We start from the raw sequence: 7345 nt of genomic DNA, 5'->3' as shown, positions 1-7345 counted from the left end.
AAGCACTCTATTTTTAAAGCTCAGTCAAAACTCATTGTGCCAGTACTTTCTAATCAGCTAGATGTCCATGTACACAGGCAGGAGAAACAGTGTCCGATACGCAACCCCCAAGGAGTCCTGATTCCATCCCTAGGAGACCTTCGAAGGTGAACTTCACCTGACGAGAGATGACTGAGGAAATTTCGACTTTCAAACAGCTGATCACTGTTGAAGCTACTTAACTGTGGATCTAAAACCAAAATCTGGGGGTGGAGCGTGTGGGAAAAATAGGATGTAAATGGCATCTGTTTGGCTGGTTTCCACCCAGTGAAAACAAGAGCATAAGAAGAGGCAGGTGAAGACAGAAGGAAAGAGAAAATAGAATAATGTCAACGGTTAGAGGTTAAGAGATCACTTAAAACTTAGAGACTGAATGTGAAAAGTTTCACAAGCTAATAAGGAACCAGACATGTCCAAAACCTTTGGGTGCAGGGCTCAGCCCTACCTACACAACCTTCCTAAACCCCAGACTCACATATAGACACACATAGGTGCACACACAGGAAAGAAACCCCGTACCACAGAGAGACAAACACAGCCAAAATTAGTTCCCCGTAGGGTACGTTTAGCCGAAAAGAGACGGAGACTCAGCATTAAATATGACGAAGAGAACCAAGAATATTTCCATTACTGTGTATCCAGATCCACCAAATCACCACGATAGGAACAGATTAGAGCATCCAATGTAAAAAAATCATGAGTCCATGGGATTGTCAAAACAAAAACTTTAATGATAATGAACAGGGAGGGAATGTTCTTTTCCACATCACATTGCCAGCAAATACGCGTTGTATAGGAATGGCACGGTTAGAATTCTTCCAATGTACAAACACACACAGGGTTAGGACACACCGTCAGGATCCTTAAAGGATGGCGACGTTTTAGAGAAAGACTGTAGAGAAGAGGGTCTGCATACATTCTCAGAGTATCACTTACCAAATCACTAATTTTATAAAGAAAATCAGGTGTCTCGCTCTGCACAGATCTGATAGGCCCTTCCCTAGCAAAGTAAGCAGTGCTGCTATCACAAGAATGGTGGTGGGCCCACGGGACACTCGTGCTCTCGGGGTAGGCTGAGCTAGGACACACACAGCGGGAACTATGCAGTGTCCTGGCCAAAGGGTTAGGCTGAATTTAATCAGGAGGACATGATCAGACAACTTCAGGATGTAGGCCATTAAGCTGGACTTTTGGCCTGTCCCCTACAAACAAGGGAATGTCACCATCACCACAGACAGCCACCTAAAGGTGAGGAGATGTTTTGCGTTCAAAAGGACTAAATAAATACAGTCACACGTTCTTTTTACTCCTTTGAAACCCAAAATATCTCTTCTCCTTTTGGTTGTTTCTTATTTGTGGTGACATTGACTGTTTGAAGACACAGGCCAGTCATCTTGTTCAGTGGTCTACATTCTGAACTTGTCTGATAACTACCTCGTGCTCAAATTCAAGCTAAAGCTCTCCAGCAAGAACACTGCATCGTTCACGCCGGCTCCTCATAGCGCAGCCCACCTGGTGGCCCAGAGTGTCCAGTCTGACATGTGGTCTTTTTCCATGGTGCTCCTGACTCTGATTCTCTGTAGGATGAAATTTAGAGCAGCGAGACTTATGGTCTCTCAAAACTGTGTGTGATCTACTCAGGCATTGGTCTCCTTCGCTATCGATCGCAACTGCAGCTGAAGGGCTAGAATTTCTCTCCTCAAAGCGGTCTTTTGTAGCCAACGTCATACAGAATGGCTTGTGATCGTGCTGTTGATTCTCAGCAAAGGATCCCTCCTGTGCTCTGTTTGGCCTTTAACTTGATGTGCTGCTCTAGATTTACTTCATCAAGTGGAAAATATGGGGTTTTATGATGGGGTTTTATAATGGGGTTCCATTCAAGTGAAGAATCTCTTTTCTTCATTTCTGAAGTACTTGGTATCTGAGAGAGGAAGAGAGAGAGAACTCAACTGTGAGTCTTGCTCAGATCCTGCTGATAGCTGAGCCTGGAGGGGTGGCTACATGGTGACAGAGGCCAGGTGCAACTTGAACCCTTGTCCAGAGAAGAAGCTGAAGGGGGAGCCGCAGGTAGGCTGAGCGGGAGAGTGAGAGCCACAGGTCAGAAGCAATACCTCACCAAACTGACAGGCAGCCTGTGTTGCAGGATCCAGGGACCCCTGTGCTCCCCCAGCGGGAGCCTGGTGATATCACAGCTCAAGGCTGCTGTGAGCTTTTGCCAGATCCCAAGTACCTCTCCCTCAGCAGCCACTTCACTCTTGAGCCCCCTTCATCAGAAGCCAAGTGATGGCTTTCTCACGCCTCCCAGGGAGGGATGCACCTAGCACCCACACATACGTTCAAACACAGAGTGCTGTAGGAAGGAGGGGACCCTTGGCAGACAAACACACCCCCTTCTCACCCTTGTCCCGGTCTCCTGAGAAGAAGTCCAGGCTACGGAATGAGTCCCAGACTGTGAGAGCCAATAGGGGCCTCTGAATATCTCCAAGTTCCTTTCTGCCATGTGCAGATGAGGAGCCGTGGTCCAAGGACTAAGGACCCCCTAAAGCCATGTGACCTGTGACTGAAACCCCTGGACTGGAACTCAGGCTCAGGCCCTGTGCAAACATGTGGGTGAAGGGAGAGCAAAGCCTCTGATCTGGAGTCGTGGGCCGGCAGGAGACACTGTTGGTCACTTGGCTGGACAGGAACAAGGCCAGAGGGGCTGAGGGAAGAACCCAAGAATGAGAAACTCAAGGGCGAATCCACAAAAAGAGAGCAGGGGTGTAACCATGGCCCTAGTCATTTTCACTCAGCGACACCCACATCCTCGGAAGGTAATCTCAGCAGGATAGACCTCAGGGCATTTCTAGGAATATGCTCGTTACCTAGACTCGCAAACGCGGAAGTGAAAATGAGAAAGCATTAGTTTGAGCTCTCTAGGGCCTCATCCCTTCTTTTCCAAACTTTTCCGAAGGAAAGAGCCTCTCAGTGTTCACTAGTGTAAAGAAGGGCCTGCAAATGGATTAATAGGGGAGTGAGACCTAAGCTTCTTTACTGAGATGGTGGAAAAGGACAAATTTGGAATAAAATATTGTCTTTCAGTCTGCACTGAACCTGTCAGGGGCTGTGCAATCCACTCAGTGACCAGGGAACTGTCGTTTGCATTGTCGTAGGAGGAAAGAAAGCACTCAATTCCTTCACCTTTGATCAGGGAAGGGATTAGGTTTTGGACAGTGGCTTTTTATGCAATATGTAATTCTCCTGTATCCTATATTATAGGGGCTGAGGAGAAACCTGACTCCAGCGGGTCCAGTGTGGCACTCCCAGCTGTGACTTGGGTTCTCATTTAGACTTTGTAAGGGGGGCTCTTTCTCCTCAGCTTTAACACTTCTTATTCACATGGAGAAGTTGAGGGTTATTTGTCCTCCTAGGTCAGATTTCCCGATAGACCCCCGAGGAGAATCCTTGTGCAAGGCACTCATTAAGACAATGCTCCTGGGAGAACAGGGCCTTGGAGTTGGGGAAGCAGGGAAGGAAGGCAGAGGCCAAGGAATTATGTGATTTCCCGCAAAGTCCCACTTGCGTGGCGACCTGTGTCAATGATGCCGCTTGGCTGAGGACGGCCAGCTGCAACCAGGTGATGGAGATGGAAGGGCCTTCGGGCCACTGGTTTCTGATGAAGGGGGCTCAAAGGCGAGGAGGCAGCCCCGTGGGAAACAGAGGTGGCACCAGCTGTGAGAGTGTCCAATCGAGGAAGAGAACAGTGTGTGTGTTTGGGGGTGGGTGGAGGTAGAATCAGAAGGAGAGCAATAGGAATCCATGCCCCAGAGCTACAAATGTGTGATTACCTCTGTGCCCTAGCGTGAAGGCCACGGAATATGCATGCGAGCCTCCACTTGCGAAACTGCACTTTTCTCTTGATAATCTTCCGTTTCATGGCACCGAGGGCTTTCATTGGGCTAAAGACTTGACACGCACACTGGCTGTCCTTCGATCCCTCTGTAGTATCACCGTCCGGCATGGGAGGGTTCTTCATGCAGATGGAAGCTTCCAAACCCAGCTCTGAAAAGAAAAGCACATTAACAGGATGCGCTGTTATTCATGATCTTTCTGAGCCTCCACCTGCACTGATGCCAAAGAAGGACGGTGGGCAGAATGAGAAAGGCCATCCGACAGGACAGAAGAAAGGAGAAGCCAGTGGACAGACTTTGATTATTTCCTGTTTTCTTCTTCTCTCTCACACTAGTCTGTAAGGATAAGAGTGCCACGAGGCCAACGTGCTCACAATCGACAAAAGTGAAATCGAGCGAAACAGAATTGGTAAAGAGAAGTAGTTCCGGGGAAGAGAAGACAAAGGCAAGGAAATCATGCTGGAACGAGGCTGTACAATTGGAGGGAAGAGATTATAGAGACCATCCAAAGACCAAGTTGAAAGGAAGCCTTTGGGGAGCAACCAAGGAAGAGAAAGCTGGGGAATTTACACAGCACGCCCCAACGTGTGGTACATTTCCTATAGGAACACCAGGTATAATATATGCCATGTATGTGACTAAAGATATAAAGGTGTGTGTCTGTATGCACGTATGTATCTAATGGAGAAAATGATTAAATAGGGGTTGGGGGACATGGAACATGACATTCTAACCCCCTTCCTGGTCAGCTGAAAGTGGAAAAAATACACAAATTCAAGAAGAATGAGAAAAGCAGTGGTGAGAAACAGGTGACCTGTTCAACACCATGGATGGATTTTAGGGGGAGCAGGTGGGAACAAAAGAGAGTAAAACCACCTGCCACAGATAGTTTGTATTCACCCCCATTTCATGGGTTGAAACCTATGTGATGTGATTGTAATGGGATGGTGTTGTGGGGTGAGACTTTGGGAGACAGATCATCCCATAAACGGGACTCATGCCCTACAAAAAGGCCCCACAGAGCTCTCTGTCCCCTCCGCCCTGTGAGGACAGAGCAAGAAGGTGGCCACCTCTGAACCAGGAAGGCAGTGTCAACAGCACCGAATATGCACCTAGGTGGATTGTGGATCTACCGCGCCTGCAGAACTGTGAGCTATTGATTTCTGCTGTTGACAACTCAGCCTGTCTGTGGCATTTCTGTTATAATCGCCGGAAAGGACAAAGAACCTCGCATGGAGCCTGGTTTCCTGCTCAGGCCTCCGTGGAAGGTGAGTCACCGAGAGAGGGACTGACCCAGTAAGTTGAGTCGGGACCCGGACCGTGGGCGACAAGGAGAAGTCACAGAGAGGCTCAAGGGGGAAGACGGTAAGTAGGTCCCGTTCAAAGGCCCTTGTTGGGGCTGTGCATCCCCGAACACTCACTGAGCTCTTTCTCGGGGGCCTCTCCCCGGTGCCACCGAGCTGCTGCTTATGTCTCCGCCACGTGGGAACGGCGCCTCCCCATTTCTCAGGTAGTTCGGCGCCTGACAGAGGAGTCCCGGGCCACCCCAGGCTCCAGGAAGGGACACTGAGTGCGGGAGGGTAAGGAAGACACGACCCAGGGGAGGGTGGAAAAGCTCAGACGTCAGGAAATCCGAGCAGAGGCGGATTCTGATGAGCAGGAAGCTGGGAACGAGGCCCCAGAGATGAGGGGAGATGACGAACTAGACGGAGGATCAGAGGAGAGAGTGACGTGTGCACTTTATGTAAGAAAGTGGCCCCTTATTTGTTTAGAAAAGGGAAAAAACAGAAATAAGCCAGAGACCAGTATTTCTATTGTGAATGTGAGCGCCAAATAGGGAAGATGGGCTTGGAGATGCTGACGGAGAGAAAACCGGGCACAGGAGCCTTCCTGAGAAAGCCAGGGGAGATGGGGTCCGTGGAAGTGGGGCCAGTAGGAACCACTCCAGCCCCATGAATCATGCCCTGACACCATTTTCCAAGTGTGCAAGCACCACAGAGACCCCAAAATTAGACATGACAAATTCACAGATGTTATCAAGCAATTGTTGTTGAATCAGCCCCCCTAGAAACGATGTGGTTTCATGCAACCAGCATTGATGGAACGGAGATACCATCTGCACAGGTTCTGATGAGGGGACCGAGGGGACAATACGTAAGAAGATGACTAAGTTAAACAGCCAGGAAGTCGCAAGCCCAGGCCCTGGGACACAGCTGCCACTAAACACAGGCTCTTGCTCACCTCGCTGTATTGGAGCATCGTGGGGTTTGACCTCACCCCACTGCGGCCTCCAGCCATGAGCCGGTGATGACCAATGCGGGGACCAGAACGGCCTACTCCTGTCCCCACTCACCTTGGAAGGGCGGCCATTGGTTCCCAGGACCCAACTCGGCGTCCAGGCTCCCGAGGGTGCAGGAGAGGCCGAGCCTGGCTCTGTTGTCACCACAATCCAACTGCTGGTCCAACTGCAGTGGCAGAATATTGGCCACCTGGGTGCTTGGCTGTGTCCGTGCTCCTGAAGTCTGCACCTCTGCCCTTTGGAAAGTCCAGTTTCCGCTTGATGGCCCTTGGTGACAGGGAGCCTGCATCGGAGCTGAAGCAAGAAGAGATCTCAATGGGCTCAATCCCCGGGCTCCTTAGCTGAGCACTCCCAGACCACCCATGTCTGATGTCCCCGTCTGCCTTTAAGACCACACTGTGAGCAAGCACAAAGGCACACATGATATGTATGAAGGAGATGTCACCATTATGCCCCAGCCTGGGGATGCTGGGATGGCAGGTTCCAAGCCGGCAAAGTCCCTGAGGTGAAAATACCCCCTTGACGCCACCGGGCCTTTGGATGGGCACATGAGTTCATGCCTATCATTCAGTTAGTAGTAACCTTGGTCCTACAGCCTAGGGAGAAGATCCTAGAGAGGCCTCAGGGCATGTGGAGAAGGAGTTGTCGGTTGTTTCCCCCTCAAGAAAACGAACAGGGAAACAAGTTCGACCTCCAGGCTTCAGGTACCACTAGAGAACGGAGTTGCGAAGGGTACCTCTAGATGCTTTAGGTACCACTAGAGACGGGACCACGGACCAAGTTATGGGAACATTTCACAGCTCTGGAGCCTTTTGAGGTTTCTTATCTGCAATATCTGATTGCTTTCCCCCCACCCACACATCTGTATGCGATATATTCTATTGCCATTGGAGGAGGGGCTAACAGCTCTGAGTAACGTAGCAGCGGTCTGAGTCCCTTTGGAAACTTCCAGGCCAGAAGTACTACAGGATCAGACTTGTGGGTCTTCAGGGAGGGCATACAGCACCCAGTCCTCGCATCACACACCCCTCAGTGAGGTGTGGACCGCACTCCGTAATCAAACCCGCTCAGATTGCTACTGTGAAGGGAGTCCGTGTTCTCAGAAAGGGGGCTAACC

The sequence above is a fragment of the Eumetopias jubatus genome, unplaced genomic scaffold, assembly GCF_037043125.1.
Source record: "Eumetopias jubatus isolate StellerSeaLion01/CBP00866 unplaced genomic scaffold, mEumJub1_p1.0 scaffold_32, whole genome shotgun sequence".
NCBI lineage: Eukaryota > Metazoa > Chordata > Mammalia > Carnivora > Otariidae > Eumetopias > Eumetopias jubatus.
The sequence above is the reverse complement of the archived record's forward strand: the minus strand, read 5'-3'. Positions refer to the sequence as shown.